A 26641-nucleotide genomic window follows, 5' to 3' on the forward strand; every position below is an offset into this window, starting at 1 on the left:
TGCAGTCTTCTACTATGCCAAGCTTCCTCTATGTGGAAGTAACTTTTGTCACTCCACTCAACTATGTTGTAATCCAACAAGCATTTTTAAAATATTTATTTATTTATTTATTTATTTATTTATTTATTTGAAGAGAGAAGAAGAGAAAGAGCCTACTTGTGTGCATGTACATGCATGCTGGGAGGAGGGGCAGAGGGAAAGGATCTTAAACAAACCCCTGGTTGAGGGCAGAACCCCATGTGGGGCTCCTTCTCATGACCCTGAAATCATGATCTGAGCTGAAAAGCCACGAGTTGGCCACTCAAATGACTGAGCCACCCAGCCAGCCCCTAACAAGCATTTTGAATACTTTTTATATATTAGATGCTAAGTGAATATTAAACTCCATACACCACCCTTTTTTGTGGCACTTTCTATAGTAGAAAGCCATCTGAAAACAGTCACAGTGATGTAATATGAGATTTATACCTAAACATTGAGGACATGTTGATGGTAGAAGAGTATATACCTGTGGTGCACATAATTAGGGAAGTTGGAGAAGATGGTTTTAGAGTTAAATCTTTAAGCAATTAATGAAAAGAGATGAACAAATGCTTTCTAAGGAGCATTTATCATTTTGGGTAAAGCCTGGAGTACATAGGACACACAATGAGGAAATGAGTCTCATTGGATGATAATGACAGATATATTAAAAGGGTTTTGATACTAGGTATGGTAGAGAGGGTGGTACTAATGGCTACAGTAAAAGTTCATGAGAATTCTAAAATGAGGCTGTTTCTTTGCCATCAGGACATTCTTTGGTATTTCAATCTACTTTCAAGTTTTTGATAAACACTGATTTTAACATCTGTCCTTTTGTGTGTGGTAAAACTTCTTTGTTCATGGTTATTTGTCTTCCCTTCTCTGCTCTACTGAGTAATTACTGAGGCAGGAATTCTCATTCTCTTTGTTTCCCTTAGAGAATATATATAGATAGCACAGTCCTTCATGGTAGGAGTTATACAAATGTTTCTTGAATGAAGGAATCTCCTATTTAATTCAGCCAGTACAAACAGCTTAACCCCTTGCCCACTATTTATGTATAACTCACTAATATCCAACCAAGTTCATCGTGTTCGTCTCTTTCTTTGAACTTCCACAATCTAGAAGTAGATATCATGGAAAATCTGCCATTTACCATTAAGACTATCAGGACCTGCATCCTTTATGTATGAAACACCATGGAGGAGCATACTCCATAAGTATAATACTCTATCACACAGTACACACAAAGACTTGGTTTTCTGGTTTAAAAAAGTCTGGAAAATATGACAAGCTACACTAGAATGAAGTGAATGGCATTGCTATATTGCACCACCGATTGAAAGCCATTATTCATCAATTTTGTTCAATCTGCCAAACTTCTGTGAAACTCCTTAACAGAAGCATCACTGTTATATGGGAAGAAGAGTAAGGCTATTATCTTAACAAAGCTTTTGTAGTTGCCATCAATGTACAAACCTTGAATTTTTTTCTTCATTAACTTAGGGGCATGAAATGTAGGCTTTCTTTGCCTTCAAAGAGTCTGACGTTTTCTGAGATTTAATACACACCCCATAATAATTAGAACATGATCATGACTCTTGAGTAATGCTTTTGAAGGGTTGCTGTTAAATGAGCTTTTTATTTCTGGTACACACAGCACAACATGAAATGATCTTGATCCTGGTGGTAATTATCTAGTGAACTTAGTCATTGTTAAAGTTAGGCTGGAAATTTATATTGAAATAACCCCTATTATCTTGGTGACTGGTTATCTAAGAATATAAATGCTTATTTTTACCAAATTAATTATAAAAATACTTTTCGTTAAAGTAAACTTTTAAAGGCATGCTCGAAATCAAAATAGTGCTTCTGGGAGGGACATCGACAAGGGGCATGAGAGAACCTTCTACAGTGGTAGTATAATTCTATAATTAGATGTGGGTTGTGGTTATACAACCCACATCTGGGTGGATATTGTGCTGGGCACTTAAAGTTAGAGCTCTTTATACATCTCATTCTTTGTATCCTACAATTAAAAAAAATTAGAATTAAAACATCATGAAATCAACTATTTTAAACTCTACTACTTAAGGTACTATTTGGTGTTATAAAAATGAAAGAGTCACTGATATTTAAGATCTCATAATCTAGAATATAAATATTAAAAGATTTGGATGCCCAATAAGATTTTAAGTATATCAGAAATATGTTGTAGCATACATTTATAATATTTGAAAGTTTTATGTAAAAGTCTTATGTTGATTAGATATGGATTATCAGTTTGTCATTACATTCTTGGTTAGATTCATATATGTGAGATAACTTCTACCTGCATGTACAAAAATTAAGGTTATCTATGGGGCATAGGTAAATGCTTTAGCAATGTAGTGTTTATGCTTTTAGCGCTATCCTTGTTAGAATCGTTAGTAGCAAACTTTTATTTAGACCTTTATAAGAGAGATGCTAATTAAGCACAGATTATATTTTTCTATCTTTCTATCTTAAAACAGTATCATTTACCTTCTATGCATGGTTGTTTTCCATTGGGTGCAGCATATGTAGTTAAAATACAAAAACAAAACAAAAACTTTATCAAAGACCACATGAGAGTTACTTCACATTATTCATGTACAAACATCCCTTTTTCCTTGGTTGAAATTTACCTCCATCACTGTGAAGAATTATGTATTTCTTCTGTCTTGTTTTGCTTTTTTCCTCATAAAGATTTTGTTTAACCTTGACTGTGTAATACTTAGGCTTTTCTGACCTTCCTTACTCATGCATATATTGCTCTTACCTATCAATTGTGAGCTCTGTGAAAGACATAATCACATCTTTATACTCTCAAAAGGATGTAGTACAATACCTTAAATTCAATAACCAATTGAAAACTATTTGTCTCAAAGTCAGGTTCTATGAGTTAATACTTATTTTAACACTTTTAAAGTAGGATTTTCTCAATAATTCTTCTAGGTATATGGAAAGAGAAATCACAGCTGTCATAACTGAGCTGGTAAGTTCCACTACTAACCCTTGGTTTACAGCTCCTTTGATCCCAGGGACAAACAAAAAAGATGAGATTATTTGTTTACTTTTCCCTTTCTGCCAAACCCTCAAAGTGTTTTTTGAAAGAATGCCTTTCCCCCACAGGTGCCTTCTCCCCCTACACCGTAGTCTTAGTAAATGTCTTTGCTTCCTACTTCATAGAATTAAAAAAAAGAAAACACTAAACCTGAATGCTTTAATTTTTCTTCTGTGATAAATATATTTCCATCCAAATCCAGACTTAATATTTCCCACTCATTTCTGTGGAAAAAAAAGTCCCTCCTTTGTTTGAAGCTATTCCTTCTACCTCTATCTTCTCTGAGACATTCTTCCTACTGTTACCTGTTCTTTCCAGTATTTCAGTGCCCCTTCTCTTCCTTGCATAAATGTGGTCATGCTCTCTCCTCAAATATAAAATTGCTCCCAGGTTAGACTTCTTTCTATAATTTACCATTCATGCTTCTACAAAGCATAATCTAAACTAGAGATTGACAGACTTTCTCTTAAAGTGTAGGCAGTGAATATTTTAGCTTTTGCAGGGCAGAGTTGCTGCACCTACTCAACTCAGTAGTTGCTGAATGGTTATTTTTCCTTTTCTATTCTCCGCTGCCACCTAATTTCAACAATTTATTTTCTCTACCTGATTATTACAGTAATCTCCCTGAATCCTTTATCTCTTTGAATAGATTTTTCATTGTCCAATATCTCCCTCTTTAGTTTTTACTTCTTAACATTACTAGTGATATCTTTGCAAATTGTTAACATTACGTAAATCCATACTTAGAATTATTTAATGGATGGATTGTCCTTGAGAATGAAATACTAAATCCTCAATCCAGTTGGGGGCGGGGCATAGAGAAAGATCAGAACTTCCTGATCTTATCCCTTTTACCTCTTTAATCTATTTTCTAAACTGTAGACAGAATAACCTTTCTAAAAATAAAAAGTACATTGGCCTATACCAGTTCCAGTATCAACATATGTCTTATTGGGACCATTCTAATTTGGCCCTGCTTATCTCTCAACCTCATGCCTTTATCTTTATTGCACTTCCTGCTATATTTGCATTTCCTCAGAACCAGGGTTTTACCACCACTCATAGATTTATAGGTTCCATTTCCCTGACTGCCTTATGTCAGGGTCTTTGCATAAACCACTTTGCTTGGAAAATTCCTTCTTTTTCTCTAACCTACCTCTTCTCCCTCAATGACCATATCCTCATCTAATCATAAGCTTTCCCTGAACTGTCAAAACTATTATGGATGCCTCTTATATATTCTTTTTTTTAAGATTTTATTTATTTATTCATGAGAGAGGCAGAGACATAGGCAGAGGGAGAAGCAGGCTGCATGTAGGGAGCCTGATGCGGGACTCCATCCTGGGACCCCAGGAACACACCCTGAGCCAAAGGCAGACGCTTGACTGCTTAACCCAGGCATCCCTACCTCTTCTTATATATTCTTATATCTCCCTTCACTTTCCTTTGTGATCTTTATTGTAAACATCAGCTTATTTGTCTGCATACCTCTCTGGACATTAAGCTCCAGGAGGTAAAAAGCTATGACTTACTCTTAATTACATAGCCAGGGCCAATTATGTAGTAACAGATTAACATATGTATAAGATAAATGAATAAATGAATGAATAATTACAGTGTTGATGATGAGATATAATTGCAGTGTTGATGAGAAATAATAGAACATCATAAATATTTTAGGAAAAAGCTGTCTTCAAACTGCCTTTTCTCCTACTTGATAGAATAAAAGATTATGTAGATTGAGTTAACAAGCACATGAACTATTTAATGACTATTGAACTCTGTATAGAATTTATAAATATATTTCAAGCACTTTCTAGCTTAAAATGTATTGTTTTACAATGTAGCTATTTTCATGTAATTAATTTTATATTGTTTTTAGAACCATCTTAACTATCTTCCCAGTTCCTTTATGGATTTGTCAATAATTGTTTGAATTTTTCTGTGTAGAGGTATTTGGACAGTTTAAAAATACAAAAGAGTGCTCGCTTCAGCAGCACATATACTAAAATTGGAACGATACAGAGAAGATTAGTATGGCTCCTGCGCAAGGATGACACGCAAATTCGTGAAGCGTTCCATATTTAAAAATAAATACATAAATAAATAAATAAATAAATAAATAAAAATAAAAATACAAAAGAATCTTTCTAGAATGGAAAAAAGATATGAAAATGAAATGGAAAAGATTCACAAAAAAGTAGACAATTTAGAATTTATGTAGTGTCATGACTCAGTTGACAGATTTAACATCAAAACCAAAAAACTGGTGTTGATATAGTTTTTTTGTTTTGTTTTTGTTTTACAATTATTGGAATACCCTCAGAGTGTATTAAAGAAAATTAGAAAATGCAACAGGGCATACTTTTTATTTGTTGGATAATTTTAAGGTGAGAACAACAAAACAGACGGTGTGTTGCTATAAACTTATTTAAACACCAGGAAAGTCAATTAAATGTTGCTTAAGTTTTATAAGTCTTTTAATGAGGTTAATTCTAAAAACCACCATGTCTATGTCTCTGAAATTTATTTTGGCCAACAAATGTGCAAAGATAAAAAGAAGGTATAGATTCCCTCTGCTACACATCAAGTATGCAGTTAAATACATGTAAACATGTACCTGCAAATGCAGACACACAACACAATATATACACAAGGTACTCACATAAAGAACCTTTACTGTTTAGATTCAAGGAATATGCTGCTCACTTTTTTCTATTTAGAAAATATTTACAATATATCTAACTTGCTTTTTATAGACTTGAAGTGTTTGAAAATAAGCATTCTGCTTTGCTTTTCTACCCAGGTATTCTTTTTTTGTTTACAACTCATTTTCTCCTCCTTTCTCAGGGCAACAGTGCTAAATGAGAGTGAATTATGTCAATAAAACATGCATACACAGATCAAAAAATACTTGTCATCTATATGCATGATTAGCTGTCTAAAAAGTTACCAGTCACTGGTTAAGTCTCTAAAATAAAAGGAAATAATTCACGGATCTAGAAAGACATTTAGGTGATCTGTATTTTCCCTACCGTCTCATTTAATGTTTTTAGGATGAAATGGCAATGAGAATAGTAGAAGGGAAAAAATGTAGTCTAGGATGACAGGATAATCAGTGTGCTGTATGTCAGGAAGTCTGCTTCAGAGATTGGCTTTCATAATGTTGAGGAAGGAGTATATAATTATTGCCATCTGAACATCCAAAAATACCAAATGCATGACAACAGGCACATATTATGTCTAACCAGGTATCCAAGGAATTAGTAAAAGACAATAGTGCTGATTTCCAAGCTTAATCCTATATTAACTATCTGTTAGAGAATATTTTGTTTATTAGAATGGTTACATGCAAGATTTTTCCTTTCTGGACTCTTAGATAAGTTCTAATGTTTCCTGTATGTATAATATAGGAATGTACCACAGCATGAAAAGATAGAAGGAATGCCTGCTTAGGGAAGCTTCAGAGGAAGCCAAAAATAGCACTCTGGCAAGCAAAGAGGAAAACATTTAAATAGATAATAAAAATAGGGAAATGAAAAAAAAAAACAACACATGCAGTGAATTCACGTAAGAGAAAAAGTCTTTGCCTGAGGTTAGAAGATAGTGGTATTTTACAATAAAGTAACTGAAGTTTCAGAAAAACCTGAGGAACCACACACATGGCTGAGGACATCCTGTAAATGATCCTCCATACACACAACCAAATCCTAGAAGGGTAATTGAGATGGCCAAAATCTTTTATTATCCAACAGAAAGAAGTGAATATTGTATATTTGGATGCGGGTGGCAATTTAAGCACATAGTTCTTGTTAATTAACTTTAGATTTTGTTTTGTCAAAGGAGGGTTTGTCCATATTTATTTGTTTGTTTGTTTATTTATTTATTTATTTATTTATTTATTTATTTATTTATTTATTTTAGGTAAGCTTTACGCCCAACATGGAGCTTGAACTCGTGACCCTGAGATCAAGAGTTTCATGCTTACTGAACTTACTGAGCCAGCTAGGTGCCTCAGGTTTGTACATACTTTAGAAAAAGTCTCAAGTATACTGGGAGAAAGAGAACACCCTAGGAAACTTCTCTGGGGAGATGTCTGTAACTACCTGTGTTAATTATAAAGGATACTTTATTTCTTGAAACAGCATGATCTGTGAGAAGCACCTCCAAGACAATTCCAGGAATTTCTAGTTTGCTTTAGAATATCTGTCATGACTTTGAGTGAAACTTCATATGAATTCTCTGCCTATATCTTACTTCTAGTAGGAGCCAGATTCCCTGCTATGATGCCTTTAATCTACACAGGGCATATATTAATGTCTGCAGTAGTTAAATTGAATTCCTCATTTAATAGATGTGAGTTGAAGCAGGTTTTGCACATTCATACCCCTGGATATAGGAGTTGAGGATTACAACAGAGATTTCTCCAAAAATAGTCTCACAGCATCTCTTCTTTCACCTTACACTTGAACTGGCTGAGAGGTACATCAACTGTGGGCTGGTTTTTGCCATTTCCTTAGTAAATTCTGTAGTTTGGTCAAATATCATACTTTGATAAGAACATTTTTCTCATGTTGGATGAAATTACAGTAATAATTATAAAGCAGTTTGGGTATAGAATTACTAGATGAGAAATAATAATCCCTGAAGTTATTATTCTTCGATATATGCTTGAAAATTAGTAATTCTTGAGAAATTTGAAGCAGTTGCTTTCTTTCACTTTAACTTCTAATCTTACCATTAGACCCTTGCTATGTTACAGAGCCAGTGTGATTTTATTTTGTATTTATCATTCCTTATAGTTCTTATTCTATAAACTTTTAAACTTAATTTCTTTGTAGTTTCTTAAACTTAATATTATGTTCCTTAGTATGGGTTAATGTTTTCCTTTATTACTTTCAGCTTGAAATTTAACTATGGAATTTTATTTATTTATTTATTTATTTATTTATATTTATTTATATTTATTTATTTTATTTATCATTCTCTTCCTTATATTTTATTTTTCTTTTCAAGAAGACTATTAATTGAATGTAAAGACTTAAAGATCAAAGCTATAATTTTCTTTTCTCTCTTTGTCTTTTTGTTCTAATTTCTAGGTTCTTTCTCTTTTAATATTTAATTTTGGGGGATGTGACGGGCAGAGGAAGAGAGAGGGTGATAGAAAAAGAAGCAGACTCTACCATGAGTGCAAAGTTCAATGCCAAGTTGGATCTCAGGACTGTAAGATCATGCATGACTCTGAGATCATGACCTGAGCTGAAATCAAGGGTCACTTAACTGTCTGAGCCACCCAGGAGCCCCTCTAGATTATTTCTTCCAACTTATCTTCCCATTTTCTAAGCTTTAAGAGTTTGCTCCCATACTCTTTATTTGTTTTTAAATTTCAGAATACTTTGTCAGTCTCTGAATATTTTTTTAATGTATTTGTTTTTCTTTATGGAAATTGTTTTTTTGCCTTTTTTAATCTCTGTACTCTGTCTCCTAAGTTTTTGTCAACAAATTTTTATTTATTCTATGTATTTTAACATTAAAGGCTTTTCTTAATTATTTGGTAACCATTGACTATTGTCGTTCATATTTGACAGTGAGAAACTTAAAATTTTGTTTGGAAATCTCATCTATGGGTGATTTTACTTAGTTTTCTTACCCCAGATTGTCAGAATGGAATATTCTTGACTTTAATTATTTGAGAGCCAAGATGAAAAAGGGTGCTGAGAATCTTACTCAAGAATATAGATTTTTCACTCAATATCATTTTTTAGCACTATTCCTTTTATTTATGCCTAATTCTTGGGCATCTTTTGATCACTTTCTTCATAGAGTAATCCTCTCATAGCATCCCTCACTATAATAGGGTATAACAAAATTTTCAACCAAACCTTTTTTTAATCCACATTCCATACATCTGCTTTGTTCTACACATAATTTTTGAATGTCTCTGGATTCTTTAGCCCCCTAAAGTTTCTTGATTCTCATTAACTTCTTTCTGTTGCAACAGAGACTATTTCAGCTTTCCGTGTACTACTAAATTATTTATGATTCCTTCATTTGCTTTGGAACATTTGTCATTGCCTTTCATTAGAAATTATCTTTCCTATTTTTCTTGTCCTTGAATGTACATCATTTTCCCTTCTAATATGTTTAGGAGAGAGTTTAGTGGAAGAGGAAAGAGGTAGAACAGAGATCAGTGTGTGTTTTCAATCCATCATGTATATTTGGGCAACACCCATCTGTATTAGTTTTCTAGGGCCACCGTAACAAAATATCAGACTGGGTGACACAAGCAACGGAAGTTTATTTCCTTACTGTTCTAGAGGCTGGAAGTCAGAGATAAAGGTGTCATTGAGTTGGTTTCTTCTGAAGTCTTTGTTCTTGGCTTCCAGGTAGCCATCTTCTTCCTATGTCTTCATCTGGTCTTTCTCTGTATGTGTCTGTGTCCTAATCTCTTTTTCTTATAACCACTTATATTGGATTAGGGCCAAACTTAATGACCCCTTTTACTTTAATTACCTCTGTAAGAATCCTATCTTCAAATATAATCACATTCTGAGGGACTGTGGGCTAGGACTTTGATATATGAACTTTGGGAGACAAAATTCTGCTTGTAACACCATATTGGGTAGAATTAAAAATGATCAAAAAAAAAAAAAAAAAAAGACAAGGGACTGTTACCAAGATGTGTTAAGACTTGGCGGCAGATACCAATACCATAGAAGGGGAATAGGAGGGTCAAGACAGACAGATTGTACAGAGCTACAAAACAATATGATCTGCGGGGATAGACTATATATGAGTAATCATTTTTTTATTTAAAGATTTTATTTATTCATGAGAGACACAGAGAGAGAGGCAGAGACATAGGCAGAGGAGGAAGCAGGCTCCCTGTGGAGCCTGATGAGGACTCGATCCCAGAATCCGGGGATCATGACCTGAGCTGAAGGCAGACACTCACTCACTGAGCAACTAGACATCCCTATATGAGTAATCTTAGGCATGTACAAAGCATAGCACTGAAAATTCTTGAAAATGAAAAATTGGGGCTGGAGAGATCTGAGTGCTAATAGTCAAGGTTAATACCATAAGCAAAAATACAGCATTACAGTAATAATACACATAAATAGAAAATGCCCAAAAGGACTCATTTGTGGATTTATACAACAGTAATCACTGGAGAATAAGAAGAGTAAGGTTAGAGCAGAAGTCTGACTTGATTTTGTCACGGAGGATTTGTTACATAGCTGCTTATATTTTCAACAACCAACAAAACTGAGTCTATAAGAGGGTTTTTTTTTTAGTGACTATAAAGTTAAGAAAGGCATGGAGGACTATTATATCAGTTATCCTAAGTAGTTGATGTTATAAAACACTCTTTAATTATATTAAGCTTGCAATGGTGGTTCCCTAAATAGATGTAGGTTAAGGGGTGACATATTGAATCTTTTTAAGTATAATATGCCACCACGGTCCTAACTTTTGTTAGAATGTTTTTTTTCCTTTTGGCTTGTCTCCAACTGATGAATCATTTCATTGTTTATCACAGGAAAACAAATGTTCCATGTCTGTGGTAAGTCATAATCTATTTCTATAGCAGCACCAGCTGCATATGCCTTCCAGTCATTAAAATGATGCTTAGCCAATGCAGTATAAACTGTAATTCCATTATTCTGTTTCTCTAAAATAAGGGCTAACAACACAGAATACATACCTTTTGTTTGCTACCATCTGCAACATCTTACCTCATGTTAGGGAAAAAAAAAAGAACAGAATGCTTATTAAAATACTAAAGAACCTAACGGGCAGTGAGATGCTTATGTGAATATCAGAGTTGATGAGTAAATGTAGTGAAGACTGCCAAAAATCAGAATTACAATTACTTAATGAAGATTTGATTGTCTGCTATGGATAAACCTGTAAAATTGCCCAAGGTGCCTTAAGAGACCAAGTACTGGCCCTTTCATTAATCAGAAGAATGCCCAAGTCTAAATATTGACTGGTGATTTGCTTTCCTCTCTTGAAGGATCTCAGGAGAATGGCACTATAAAGAAAGAAAGCCAAATTCACAAAAACTGAGGCTTGGAGTAAACATGAAATGAGAATGCAGTCCTTTTCGAGTATTAAAAATCAATCCTTGTACTAAAAATGAATTATCTGGCTCCTATAAAAGCAAAATGCCAACACTTAGACTTAGCTTTTTTATACATTTGCCATTAATTACACTTTTAAGTGATATATATGCTCTGAACTCCTAGTCGTTCAATTAAAATTTGGAAAGTAATACTTACCAAGATCAAATCAATTCTGGTTATATTTTTTCATGTGCATGCTGTGCATGTTTCATAATTTTAAACTATACAAATATTTATATTATGCATCCTCAAATAGTATTCCAAATGAATATATATTTGAAGTGTTGAAGCTGTTTTGCCCACATGAAAATACATGTAAATATTCAATAAATTATAAGCACTTCCTCAAATTTATATTAAATGGAAAGTCATAATACAATGAGTTAAACAGTAGGTTTCAGTAGCTGAATATATTTTTAAGAAACTGTGCTGTTTAAACTTTTTAAGTATATTTTTGGTCAAGGGCATTATTACAGTTTCCCTTACTTACTGAATATTCATTGACATTTGTGAAATTGGAAATATAACTTGCGACGCACTGTCAATCAAAATTTGTTTGTTGTATATTATTGTTATAAAACTTCTATTGATATTGGACAAATTACTACATGTAGATACTTTTATCAAAAAGTAAATAAAAACAAGACATTTAAAATGAAACTTGGAATTCAAAATTGCTTCAAAGTACTAGCATGTAGAATAGCCCAAGAAAATTCACCTGAGAAGCACTCTTAGGATAGAAGCAAAGGTTCTACAGCTCAGAGGGCAGAAAGATACTTTACCTTGTCCGTTCTCAGATGCATAGCAAAGTTATAAAATTTGTCTTCTGTAATCTTTATACTATGACTCTTCTTTCATGACAATATTTTGGCAGTTACAAAACAATAATTCAAAAACTTTAGCAAGCAGACGGCTCACTAAAAATCTTGAAGTCTGGGCTCTACCCCAAACATATGGAACTGAAATCAATAACATGTTGGGAAGGAGGAGAAGGAAAAGCAGCAAGCTTTAACATATTTAACTAGATAGCTCTGAAACATACCAGAGTTTGCGAATCATTGTTCAGACACTCTGATCTTCCCTTTTCCCTTATCAAACCCAATATCTGGGGATCACCCTAGGATCCCTGATAGTTCACTACCTTCCAGAATGCTGTTACTTTGCCTTCTATGTGATTGATATTTATTCCTTGCACCTCATGCCTTAAATTCAACATCATGGTTTCTTCAAATCAACAATTTACCTGATTCTCCAAACTTGTAACCTAGAGGAACCTTTTCCAGTTCTGACTCACTTCCCAATGTCTTAAAAATAATTTTCTGCCCATGGAATAATCCAATGTGGTGATTAACTGTTGGGCAATTCGACTAGAAGGAATAGGGAAGAAGTCTTATTTTAAACCATCAGATAATATATTTTAGGTCTCTTGCACAGTATGATCTATTTCAAGTATTATAAACTAATACTTCCACCTATCTTAGCTCCATTTTATTTCAGACAACCCAGAGGTTTTCTTAAATGTAAAGAATGACACTTAAAGAAAAATAAGAATTTTATAGTAGAAATTTATAGATTTTATAGGTTTTATAAGACCAGTGGGTTTATAAGATAAGGGTAATTATTCCCCTACTTCATGAAGTTTTTGGATTTCATTTGTTTTACTTCCCAAAGTCTCAGCACCTAGATAACATCACATTTTATGTATTAAACAGGTTCTTTACTATAGATATTCTCAAGAAATTTTTAATACCCTAATGTTCAATGTAACTAAGTGGGACATAGAGTATGCATCATTTTCCAAATATATATGAGCAGATTGCAGAATTTGGACCACTTATTTGGAAAAATGAATTCTAGAAGAGGCCTTTTATGAATCTTCTGTCCCACATAGTTGTCAACCTGCTCCAGATAGTCTGGAAAGCATCACTCTGAAATGAAAACTAAGATAATCAACTTTGGGTTAGGAAGAAACACAGTTTGCTTATATCTCTTATTTCTGTTGCATTTAGAATCAGTAGATTTCAAAACTTAACTGTTCCACTGTAATTTGGAAAGTCAAATAGCATTTTAACAATGGAGAATATATTTTTTAATTTAAGTTTTTATTTTAATTCCAGCTTATATACAGTTAGTTATATTAATTTCAGGTGTACAATATTGTAATTCAATAGTATCACTATACACCTATCAGAATGGCTAAATGATGAAAGATGCAGAGAAACTGGATCACTTATATATTGCTAGTGGGAATCTAAAATTGTCTAGTCACTCTGGAAAACAGTGTAGCAGTTTCTCTAACTTTTTTTTAATCATGCAGTTATCATATGATCCAGCCATTTGTTTATTTGCCACCTAAATTACCTCTTCAGTGAAATATTTTTTTCATGTCTTTTCCCCATTTTTTAATTGAATTATTTGGGTTTTTTTTTTTTATTTTCTTTTTTTTTTTTTTTTACTGTTGAGTTTGAGAGTTCTTTATATATTCTATTTACAATTCTCTGGTATACATGTAGTTTGAAATATTTTCTCCCAGTCTGTATCTTTCATGATGTTCCTATTAACAAAGTATTTTGCAGAGAAAAAGCTTTTCATTTTGGTGAGGTAGAATTTATCAGTTTTTCCTTCTATCAATTGTGCTTTTGGCTTTTTTCCCCCCATCTCTAGGGTCCTGAGACTTTCTCAGTTTTTTTTTGTAAAACTTCCACAATTTTGTTTTCCATTTAAATCTGAAATCCATTTGAGTTATTTGTTGTATAAGAAGTCAATATTTATAGGTTGATGTCCATATTTTCAGTCTATAAATGTCCAGTTGCTCTAGGACTCTGCTAGACAGGCTATCCTTCCTCCATGGAATTTCTTTTGCAGCTTTATAAAAAATAAGTTGTATATTTCTGTGGGTCTCTTTCTGGGTCCTCTACTCTGTTCAGTGATTTATGTGTTTGTCTCTCCAACAGTGCTACACAGTCTTGTAGCTCTCTATCAATGCCTCTCATTTTGTTATTTTTCCATTTTAGTTCATTTGAATTTCATGTAAATTTTCAAATAATATCATCTATATATACAAAAGAATCTTGCTGGGATTTTGCGAGGTACTGTGTTAAGCCTGTATATATGTTATCTTGAGTCGAATTGGTTACTGTGTTGTCTTCCAGTCCATGGATACAATATATCTCTCCATGTATTTAAATTTTCTGTGATTTCTTGCATTAGTATTTTATAATTTTCAGCATATGAATCCTATGCATGTTTTATTAGGTATACCTGATTATTTTGTTTTTTGAATGATTTATAATTGGTATTACATAGTTTGGTAACTATAGTTTGGTATTATAATGTTGGTAACTATGTGATCATTACTAGGATATAAAAATACAACGGACCAGGGCACCTGAGTGGCTCAGTCAGTGGCCCTTGATTTTGGCTCAGGTCATGATCTCATGAGTCCTGGGATTGAGCCCCACAATGGGCTCTCTGCACAGTGGGGAGTCTGCTTGAAGATTTTCTCTCTCTGCTCCTCACCCCACTTGTGCACATCTTTCTATCTCTAAAATAAATAATAAATCTTTACAAAATTATTTTAAAAATTAAAAAATATATGACCAAATGTTGTATGTCTGTTGTATGTCTTATCACCTTGATGAACTCATTTATTAACTCATCAAATATTTTCTAGATTCTTTGGATTATTTTATATCAACAAATAAGTCAAAGGATTGTCTGTGTCTTCCTTTTTTACCTGTACACATTTTATTTCTCTTTCTTGCCTTATTGTACTAGCTCAGCCTTGTAGTTTTATTTTGAATAAGAGTGGTGAAAGTGGACATCCTTGTGTTATTCCTGATTACAGAAGGAAAACATTCAGGCTTTCAACATTAAAAACATTACCTATAGATTTCTTTTTGTAAATGCCCTTTATTGTTTATTATACTCAATTGTATGTTTTCTGAGAGGGTTTTTTTGAATCATGAAGAAATTTGGGATGCCTGGGTGGCTCAGCAGTTGAGCATCTGCCTTAGGCTTAGGGCGTGATCCTGGAGTCCCAGGATGGAGTCCCACATCAGGCTTCCTGCATGGAGCCTGCTTCTCCCTATGTCTCTGCCTCTCTCTCTGTGTGTCGCTCTATAATAATAAATAAAATCCTTAAAAAAATTATGAAGAAATACTGAATTTTCTCAAATGCTTTTTTCTTTGTCAATTGATGACATATATCATATTGATGTGATCTTTTTTCTTAATGTTTTATCTAGTGTATAGTAGACTACATTGATTTTCTAACCTTGAACTATCATTGCAATCTTGGAATAAATTCTCTTTGGTTTAGTATATAATTCTTTTTCACATACTGCTGAATTATATTTGCAGATATTTGAGTTAAGAATTTTTGTGTCCAAAGGCAAAAATAAACTATTCAGTCTATATCAAAATAAAAGGCTTCTGCACAGTAAATAGACAACCAAAAAAACTAAAAGACAACCCATTGAATGGAAGAAGATATTTGTAAATGATATCTCTGATGAAGAGTTAGTACCCAAAGTATATAAAGAGCTTATACAACTCAACACCCAAAAATCAAAAAATTGAATTAAAAATGGGCAGAAGACATGAACAAACATTTATCCAAAGAAGACATACAGATGGCCAACAGACATATGAAAAGATACTCAGCATCACTCATCATCAGGGAAATGCAAATCAAAACCACAAGGAGATATCACCTCACAACTGCCAGAATTGCTAAAGTTAAAAATGCAAGAAACAACCAATGTTGACAAGGATGTGGAGACAAAGGAACCCTTGTTCAGTGTTGGTAAGAATTCAAACTTGCAAAGCCACTATGAAAAATAGTCTGACCATTCATCATCAAAGCTAAAAATAGAAGTACCCTATGATCCGGTAGTCATGCTAACTGGGTATTTACCCAGAACACACAGAAACACCCTGGACTGACCACAGCGCCAAACTGCTGAGCCATGCGGGCTGCCCCCAAAAACAATAGTTCAGAGGGATATAAGCACCTCTCTGTTTATGTCACATTATTTAAAATAGCCAAACTGGAAGCAACTCAAGTGTCCATCAATACATAAGTGAATAAAAAAGAAGTGGTTTACAAATACAGATACACATATAGATATGAATAGGTATGTATAGGTATATATGTGTGTGCATGTGTATACACACAGAGTATTATTCAGCCATGAAAAGGAATAAAATATTGCCATTTGCAACAACTCTCTAGGTTGCAAGATTCTAGATGAACCTAGAGAGTATAATGCTAAGCAAAATAAGAGACAAATACCATATGATTTTAATCTTAGATGGAATTTAAGAAACAGAAAAAAAGAGATAAACCAAAAAACAGATTCTTAACTGGAGAGAACAGATGGTTACCAGAGGGGAGGTGGATAGAGAGATGGGCGAAATACGTAAAGAGGATTAAGTGTACACTGGTATAAATGAGCATTGAGTAATATATAGACTTAGTATATATAGTTTCAGGGGTATCTAAAACTATATATATATTGAATTGGTATATTGTACCCCTGAAACTAATATAACACTATATATTAACTACATAGGATTTTTTTTTTTTATTAATTTTTTTTTTTTTTTTTTTTTTTTTTATTTATGATAGTCACAGAGAGAGAGAGAGAGAGAGAGGCAGAGACACAGGCAGAGGGAGAAGCAGGCTCCATGCACCGGGAGCCCGATGTGGGATTCGATCCAGGGTCTCCAGGATCGCGCCCTGGGCCAAAGGCAGGCGCCAAACCGCTGCGCCACCCAGGGATCCCCATAGGATTTTTTTTTAAGATTTTATTTATTCATGAGAGACATAGAGGCAGAGACATGGGCAGAGGGAGAAGCAGTCTCCTGATGTGAGGCTTGATCCCAGGATCACGATCTGAGTCAAAGGCAGACATTCAACCACTGAGCCACCCAGGTGCCCCTACATTGGAATTAAAATTTTTAAGAAATAATTTTTATATCCATGTCATCAGGTTATATTGATCAGTAGTATTGCCTGTTTGTAGTGATTTTGTCTGATTTTGGTATCAGGATAATAGTGGTTTCATAAAATAAATTTAGAAATGTTTCTTACTCTTCTATTTTCAGGAAGACAGTGTGTAAAATAAATGTTAATTCTTAAGTATTTTGTAGAATTATCTAGGCAAACTATATGAGCCTGAAAATTTGTGTTTGGAAGTTTTTCATTATTAACTCAATTTCCTAATCATTAAAGGACTATTAAAATTATTTTATATTGGGTGACTTGTGGTATTTTGAGATATTGGTCAAGTTCATCTTAACTGTCTATGGGTATAGAGGGTTTTTGTTTTGTTAGTATTTTTATGATGTCTGCAATGTTTGTAGTTTATACCCTTTGTTCTGCTGTGACATTGTTAATTTGTGTCTTTTCTTCTTTATATTTTGGGTCAGGCTTGTAGAAGTTTGTCGATTTAAAAAAAAAAATTATTCATGAGAGACAAATAGAGGGAGACATAGGCAGTGGGAGAAGCAGGCTCCCTAAGAGGAGCATGATGTGGTACTCGATCCCAGGATCACGACCTGAGTCAAAGGCAGATGCTCAACCACTGAGCCACCCAGGCACCCCAAGTTTGTCAATTTTATTGAACTTTTTGAAAAACCAGTTATTTGTTTTATTGATTTTTATGTTGCCTATTTTCAATTTCACCGATTTCTGCTCTAATTATTCTATTTGCTATGGGTTTATATTGTTCCTTTGTGTGCGTGTATGTGTGCGTATCTTGAAATAGGAAACTAGATTACTGTTTTGAGACTTTTCATCTTTTGTCACTTGATATATCAAGTTTCTCTCTCAGGACTTCTTAGCTCTGATACTACTCCCAAGCATGACAACTAGTAGTTTTTTAATGGTAGTCACAATATAGAATTTGGTACCATTTCAATGAACTTCTTATATAGTTAGATTAAAATCCATCAAAGTTTCTATCTGGCATGTACTCTGAATAGTTATTTTTTCCCATGCATGATTTTGTAGAATTTTGCACTGTCATTTGTAAAATACTGTTTTGCTGTGTTATGCAGATCTTTACATATTAACACATTTCCCTACACACTATCAGTATTACATTCATTAACATTACAGTTACATTAGGGTAACTTTAATAATTGGGAAGCTCATCAAATTAACAGTGATGCATTTAAGATTTTAAAATTCTGATTTTCACTTGAAAGTTCAAATATCACTGGCAACAAATGCTATCATTTGTTTTCTTTGAAATGAGAGAACCGCCTTATTCGTTTTTTAGAAAATGTTTTCCAAATATCCAAATCTGAATAACCATAATCCATCTGATGGTTATTCTTTCAGGTAAAAAATGCCATTTCATGAGAAAAGTGGCTAGGGCGTCCAGAAACTCAATCATATGGTATTTTTCATTAAGAAAAACACTGTATTGCAGAATACAGAAGTCCTTTATATATACTTCACTTTTTGACTACAGAATATTAAATAGGTGAAATTTAACAAAATTAATAATTGTACTGCTATATCAAGGACATTTTTAAGTGAATCTGGCAATTTTCCCCTCTATGTGTGAAGTGGTAAAGAATACAGTGATTAATAATGGAATTTGTCTTCATTCGTAGTAAGAAACAGCAGCTTTACACACCATTGCTTTACCCAATTAATGCAAGTGTCAACACAATGAAAAAACAAGAAAAATCTAAATTATTTTTTTATTTAAATTCTGTGCCCTACTTGGGGCTCGAACTCATGACCCAGAGATCAAGGGTCATATGGTCTACTGACTAAGCAAGGTAGGTGCCCTTTTCTTAATTATTTCATGATAATACTGACATTTCCTGTCTCATGGAAAGGTCTTTGAACCCCTGAGGTCTAAAGATCACAACTTGAAAATCATTGATGAAATATGGTCCCCATCCTATGAAGCTTTTAGTCTTGAAAGAAGAGGAGAAATAATACATAGCCACAAAGAAATATATAAAATAATTGTGATAATGAATACAGAGGAAAAATGCAGTGTAATATTAGGAGTAGAGACGACTTGTATAACAAATACAGTTAACAGAAAGGATGTACTGGGTGCCAGAGGGGGCCAGAGATAATCTCTATGAATTAGAGATACCTAAGTAAACAATTGAAAATATAATTGGAATTAGCAAAACAAGTAGTGAAACAATAATCACACGACCACTGAGTTGGGAAAACATTTAACAATCCTCCTGAAATAAAAACTGTGTGAACAGAGGATAAGTACCTATCTTGTTTTGAGATGTGGCTGGAATATAGGCATGATGTAGCAGATCATTTAAACTCTTGGAAGCAAAGGTTTGCTAATTCAACACACATTCAGTGAGGAGTTTTAACTAAAGAGACAAGATCCACTATTTAGATGCCAGAGTTTCATTCATTATTAACCAGAAAATAGTTTTACCAACTAACATCATACTCTACCAATTACTGATTCAAGAAATAATTGCAAAGTTGTCAATCTTCTGTGATTCGGGACTATGTGTTTTTCTTGTGGGGTTGATTCTGAAGCTTCAATGAGGTATGAATTACATATATAAAGTTGAAGTGTAAACTCATAGAATAATGTGAACAAAGTTCCCATTCTAAAATATTCAGTCATTCACATTGCAGTCAGTCCTCTCTCACAGTCCTGGTTCCACACAACGACTAATCTGTTTTTGGACTCCAATAGATTTATCACTGCTGGACGTTTCACGTATTGGAATCTGCCATCACTTAATTATTGTCAATTTCATTAAAATGTTGAAGCATGTATCAGTGATTCTTTCATGCTGAATTATATTGTTTTGTATGGATTGGATAGTATTGTGTTTATTCAGTCACAAAAAATGGTAGACACTTAGGTTGTTTCTAGTTTGGGGATTTATTTTTTTAAGATTTTATTTATTTATTCGTGAGAGACAGAGAGGCAGAGACACAGGCAGAGGGAGAAGCAGACTCTATGCAGGGAGCCTGATGCGGGACTCTATCCCAGGATTCCGGGATCATGCCCTGGGCTGAAGGCAGGCGCCAAACCCCCGAGCCAGCCAGGGATCTAGTTTGGGGATATTACGAAGTATGTTGTTTTCCTGCAGGTTTCATTTTTCTTCTACTTCTTTTTTTCCACTCTCTTATTCTCTTCTTCAAGTTGGATAATCTACCATTAAATTGACAGATTTTCTTTTCTACCTTTCAGATGTGCTGTTCATATACTATCGTATGTTACATGCTACAGTAAGCGTTGTTTTCCGTTTCATTTGTTGAACTTTTCAACTCTAGGTTTTACATCAGCCCATTTTTCGTTTTTTTCTGCTTATTTAGATTCTTTTTTAAAAATTATTGCAAGTATAATTTCTTTTCATACTTTAAACATAGTTATCTCCAGGTCTTTGAACATATTGATGATATAGATTTATTTATTTATTTTATTTATTTATTTTATTTATTTATTTTGCTTTATTATGTTTTTAACGCTAAACCCAACCTCTGGGCTCTCTCAAAGACTGTTTCTATTGAAGATTTAAAGACAAATTTCTGTCTTTGGGTCTGTCTGTCTTTGGGTCATAGTTTTCATTTTCTTTGCCCATCTCATAATTTTTTGAAAGTTTTGAGTAATCTCTGCACCCCAAGTGGGGCTCAACTCACAACTTTAAGGTAAAGAGTCACATGCGCTTCTGACTGACCCAACCAGGCACCCCCTCATAAATTTTGCTAAAAGCATGACATTTTAAATATTGTAGTGCAGTAACACTGGATTCTGATTTTTTTTCCCTCCTTTAAGGGTCCCCCCCCCCCTTTGGTTCTTTTGTTTTTTTTCAAAACTTACTTTTTCCCCTCACTCCTCCTTCCTTCCTTTCTTTCCTTCTTTCTGTTCTTTTTTTTTTTTTTTGTAATTCTTTCTTCTTTTTCTTCTTCCTCTTTTCTCTCATTTTCTTTTTTCTTTCTTTCTTTCTCTCTCTCTCTCTCTCTTTTTCCCTTTCTTCTCTCATCACTTTCCTGTCTGGACTAAATCTATAGCATTAGCATCCCCTGTGGTTACTGTATGTCTCTGCTTAGCTTTTTATATCTTAGGTTTTTTTTAATTTTTATTTTTTCATCATTTCTTCTTAAAGCCTGGATTTCTAGGTTGCTTCTGTGTTGTAAAGCTAGTGAACTGCCAATGATTGATCTGAAGCTGTGATAAACACCTTGAGCCAGTAAAGCTTCTACTCCTTGTTCATGGATCTGTGTATGGGTTCTTAAGTGCATTCAATGCTCAATCAGTTTCAAGTCTTCCCTACTTTCACTTTATTGTACCTATGCATGTGCACATTTGCAGCCTGTGGTCAGGCAGGCGTGCATTGATTACATAGATTTTTTTGTTCTCCATTATACATATGCATCACTTATAGCCAGAAATACGTGGCTATCTTATCAAATCCCTTTCTTACTTCCAAGGTCCCTTGTTAAATCTCTGACTAACTCAATTCTCAATTATTTCAACTCTAAGAACTGCCTTAGGCAAATGGAGCCACTGGACTTTCCCATTTACTTGCCAAGACTACAATATTTGCTCACAAAGAGACTCATCTTGGACGTTTTGCCTTTTACTCCAAAGCAAGTGAGTCTCTATAGCAGTAAAGTTGGTGGTTTTCATGGCCTGCCACATATTGGTAGAACTACCTTGCTGAATAAACAGTGGAGTGAGAGCAGCTGCAAGCAAAAGTGCCACATATTTCCACTGTATTTATCCAAGGTTCAGCAGCTTTTCCTCAGTAAATCCATCTCAATTCATTTTCTGCCTTCATTTGATTTTCTGAGCTCTGATATAGTTGTTTTCGAAAATCTTGGCCAGTGTTATTGTATTTTCTGACACTGACATTACTAGAAATTTGTTCTTTATTACCAATTTTTTTGTAGTAAATACACATAATATAAAAGTTACCATCGTAATCATTTTAACTTTATAATTCAGTGCCAGTGAACAGTGAACAACATAACGCTGTCTCACTGCTGTGTATCTCCAGTACCCTTTCATCTTTGTAAAGCTGAAAATGCATAAAACAATGACTCTCCATTCCTTTCCTTCCCCTAGACATGGAAACCACTATTCTATTTTCTGTCTCTCTGATTTTGACTACTCCAAATATCTCACATAAGTGAAATCATACATTAGTTGCTTTTTGTGACTGGTTTATTTCATTTAACATAATGATTTCAATTCTGTAGCATATGTCAGAATTTCCCTTCTTTTAAATGAGTAATATTACAACGTATGTTTATACTACATGCTGCTTATCCAGTTATCCATCAAGGCATACCTGGGTTGGTTTCTACATTTTAGATGTTTTGAATAGTGCTGCTATGAACACGAGTCTACAAATAGATCTTTGAGACCCTTCTTTCAGCACTTTTGGGGGTATATACCCAAAAGTGGAATTTCTAGAATAAAATGTAATTCTAGTTTTAATTTTTTGAGGAACTGCCATACTGTTCTCACAGTGACTGTTTAACATTTTACAGATCTACCAAAATGTACACAGGTTCAAATTTCTCTAAATCCCTGTGAACACTTATTTTTACTTTCTTATCCTTCTTCTTCTTCTTCTTTTTTTTTTTTTTTTGATAGTAGCCAAACCACTGGTTGTGAGGTAGTATTTCATTGTTGTTTGATTTGCATTTCCCTAATTGCCAGCAATATTGAACATTTTTTCAACTGCTTATTAACCTATAGTATATATTACTTGGAGAAATGCTTATTCAAGTTTTTTGCCCATTTTTGACAATTGGAACTAGGCTATTTGTTTTTATTGAGTTTTAGGAGTTTTCTATATATTCTGAATATTAATCTTTTATCAGACATATAATTTCTGAATTTTTTTCATTTTATGGGTCACCTTTATTTTTTGTTAATCATGTCCTTTGATACACAGAATTTAAATTTTTATGAAGTCCAGTTTGTCTACTTTTTCCTTTGTTGCCTGTACTTTTGATGTCATATCCAAGTAATCATTGCCAACTAGTTTGTTGAGTATTTTTATCATGAAAGAATCTCAAATTCTGTTGATTTTTTTTTTTTTCTGCATCAATTGTGATACTATTTTTTTTTCCTGTGTTCTGTTGGTAGGCATGTTACAATGATCACTTTTCATATGTTGAACCATCCTTGCATTCCAGGAATAAATTCTACTTGCTCATGATATATAATCCCTTAAAATGCTACTGAACTTAATTTGCTAATACTTTTTGAGGTTTTTTTTGCCTAAGTGTTCATGAAAGATATTGTTCTGTAGTTTATTTTCTTGTAGGGTCTTTGTCTGGCTTTAGTATCAGGGTGTTGTGGCCTCAAAGAATGACTTGGGTAGACTTTGCTCCTCTTCAATTTTTTAGAAAAGCTTGAGATGGATTAGTATTAGTTCTACTTTAAATGTTTAGTAGAATCACCAGTGAAACCATCAGGTCCAGGTCTTTTATTTGATGGGAGATATTTTTGTTACTGACTCAGTCTCCTTACTAGTTGTAAATATAATTTTGTTAGGCTTTGTGTTTTTAGAAATTTGTCTGGGTAACCACCCAGTTTGTTGGGATATAATTATTTATATTACCCCGTTACAATACTTTTTATTTCTGTAGAATTGGGAGTCTCCACTTTCATTTCTGATTTTAGTAATTTGAATTTTTCCTCCTTTTTATTCCATCTAGTTTGTCAGTTTTTGAAAATCAACAATTGGTTTTATATGCTTATCTCTTCACTTCTCTAGTCTCTATTTTGTTTATATCTGTTCTGTATTTACTATTACCTTCCTCCTTCTAGCTTTGGGTTTAGCTTGTTCTGCTTTTTTTAGTTCCTTAAGCTATAAAGTTAGGTGGTTGTTTTGAGATCTTTTTATTGTAAGCATTTACAGCTATAGTTTCCTCACCCCTTAGTAGTATTTTTACTCTGACGCATAAGTTGTGATAATGTTGTATTTTAATATTTATTCATTTCTTTTTTCTTTCAGTTAATTCCTTAGACTGAATAATTTTTATTGTAATAACTACAAGTTTATTGATTCTTCCACCATCTCAGATCTGCCTTTGAATTCCTCTAGTATATTTTTCATTGTAGTTATTGTATTTTTCAACTTAAGATTTTCCATTTGGTTTCTTTGTAGATTTTCTGTCCCTTTATTGATATATCCATTTTGTTCATATACTTTCTTGAATTTTTAAAAAATTTGCATCATATTTATTTCTTCAAGCATTTAAAGCAGTTGTTTAAAATCTTTGTCTTGTAAATATGCCATCAGGACTTTTTCTGGCACTGTTTCTTTCATTTTTCTTTCCTTCGAATGGGCCATTCTTTCCTGTTTTTTGGGATTCATGATTTTTGTCATTGTAAAATGGACATTTGAATCAAATAGTTAAGTCTGAAAATCATATTCTCTTCATCCAACAGGTTGTGTTTTTTGTTTTTTTGTTTTTGTTTTTTCAACTGTTTTAGTTGTCTGTACTGAGGATCAGGCTGAGCTTAAAATCTTCCCAGGATATTTTCTGATTTCCTATGGGTGTACAGTTGCATTTGACTGTCTTAAGTCTTTAATGTCTGTTTTCCACAAGCACAATAAGAAAAATGAAAATCAGGGGAACCATGCTTACCCTTAAGTCTCCTAGATGTGTTTAGGAGGCAATAGTAAGGTGTAAAAACATTATCTGCTGCATCTTGTCTACATCTCATTTATGAGAACCAGCATTCAGTAATCAGAGAACAGATCCTTGATATTTGAAGGATAGAATGCTTTTTACCCACCTGCTGTGTTCAAACTACTCCTGGAATGCTTATATAGCTGTTTGCCATAGGACTTGCAGTAGAGGTTGGGTAGTTGCTACTCTTCTAAGACCTGAAATTAATGGAAATTAACCACAATTTACCATCTAAGACTTCTGCTGGAAGTTACAAGTCTTCAATAGATTCTACAGTTACAAAATAGTTGTATCAGATATATTGTGCCAGTGCAATTGTTCAAATGAGGAGACAGATTCCTGGTGCTTCCTGCTGTGCCATCTTTTCAGAATCTTCTTTCTTATTATACTTATTTTTAAGTTCATTTCTATTTTGATTAGTACAAGCACTGTCATAACATTAGCAAATAATCTTTTATACTATATCATATAAAAATTGGTTATAATTTATTTATTTATACATTGTCTCCCAGAATTGTTACCTTCTTCAAGGTTGTGATTTTGGCTAATTTGTCTTCATAATACCAGCATCTGTCATGAGGTACGTGCCAGACAAAAGACAGCTGATGTGAATTTAATGGAAATGAAGAAAGGATGCTTATCATTTACTGCCTGACCAGTTCCTCACATTCTAAAATCATGATCTTAAAAAAAATTCTGAACTGGTGAGAAAAGGATTTTATGTTGAAAGGGAATGTATTCTTTAGAAAAATCAATTTGGCCAGTCTGATTGATTGGCTTTATCTGAGTAGTTTATGTACTCTTTCAATTTCCTGAATAATTCTTTGAGCTTAGTTTTCATGCCCCATCATTTAGATTATCTTTTGAATGCACATATGTGGATTATTACACAAAGACCCATGGGAAAAATAAAGATAAAGGTAAATTATACAAAAATAAATAAATAGCTGAACAAAGGTTTCAAAAATATAAGGCAAATGTGGATAATAGTGCAAAAATTTATCAGTCTATTAAAAAAGGTAGACTAACAAAACAGATGTTACCACTCCGGACAAAAGGAGAATCAATGCCTGGAGTCAAACCAGAATGTGCCACATTTAAGGCCTTTGTGGAAGTGCATCCAATTAAGTATGTAGGCATGTATGGTTTTATACACAGGTGATACTGCCATTTTGTTTTTTTTGTTTTTGTTTTTTCAACTGATGCTGCCATTGGATCCAAAGTGAAGCTTGTTTGGCCTTGTTGGTAGTTGACCTCAATACTAGCAATCTTCAGGTTCAGCTTTTGGAAGCCAAACCCAGATGAGTCTCTGTCATAATATGTGGAAAATAGCTGAGAAATAAATGCAATGTCAGTTAACTTACAAAATATAATTATCAATATATATTAAAAATTTGTGTAGAGATCGAGTTGTAAAGGAAAAGTGGCTCATTATTTGTTGAGCAATTATATTAGAACTTTAAATAATGCGATCATTTTAGAATTTAAAACAAACAGGTTGCAAAACTTGTTTGGGCTCTGAGGATGCCACCTCTCTGGGTTTATTACTCAAACTGAAGAACTCATGCTTGAGGTAAGATACTTATTCATTTGCTGCACCTTAATTTGCTTTTCTTTTAATTGAGCTCAGCATGAGGTAAGACTTTAAAAGTAATATACATACTGCCCTTTTTTAACCTAAATTTTTATAATATGTATTCCCCTGGAATAATTTTTCATTAACCCTGG

At 33.5% G+C, this 26641-nt stretch overlaps 1 non-coding gene across 1 annotated transcript; it reads left to right on the forward strand.

Moving 5' to 3' along the window:
* The first annotated feature begins 5087 nt into the window (after positions 1 to 5087).
* LOC121482182 lies at positions 5088 to 5194 on the forward strand. The gene has a single exon (XR_005985538.1). It is a non-coding gene; the product is annotated as a U6 spliceosomal RNA (small nuclear RNA).
* Positions 5195 to 26641: the final 21447 nt, after the last annotated feature.

The sequence above is a fragment of the Vulpes lagopus genome, chromosome 24 (genome assembly GCF_018345385.1).
Source record: "Vulpes lagopus strain Blue_001 chromosome 24, ASM1834538v1, whole genome shotgun sequence".
Taxonomy (NCBI): domain Eukaryota; kingdom Metazoa; phylum Chordata; class Mammalia; order Carnivora; family Canidae; genus Vulpes; species Vulpes lagopus.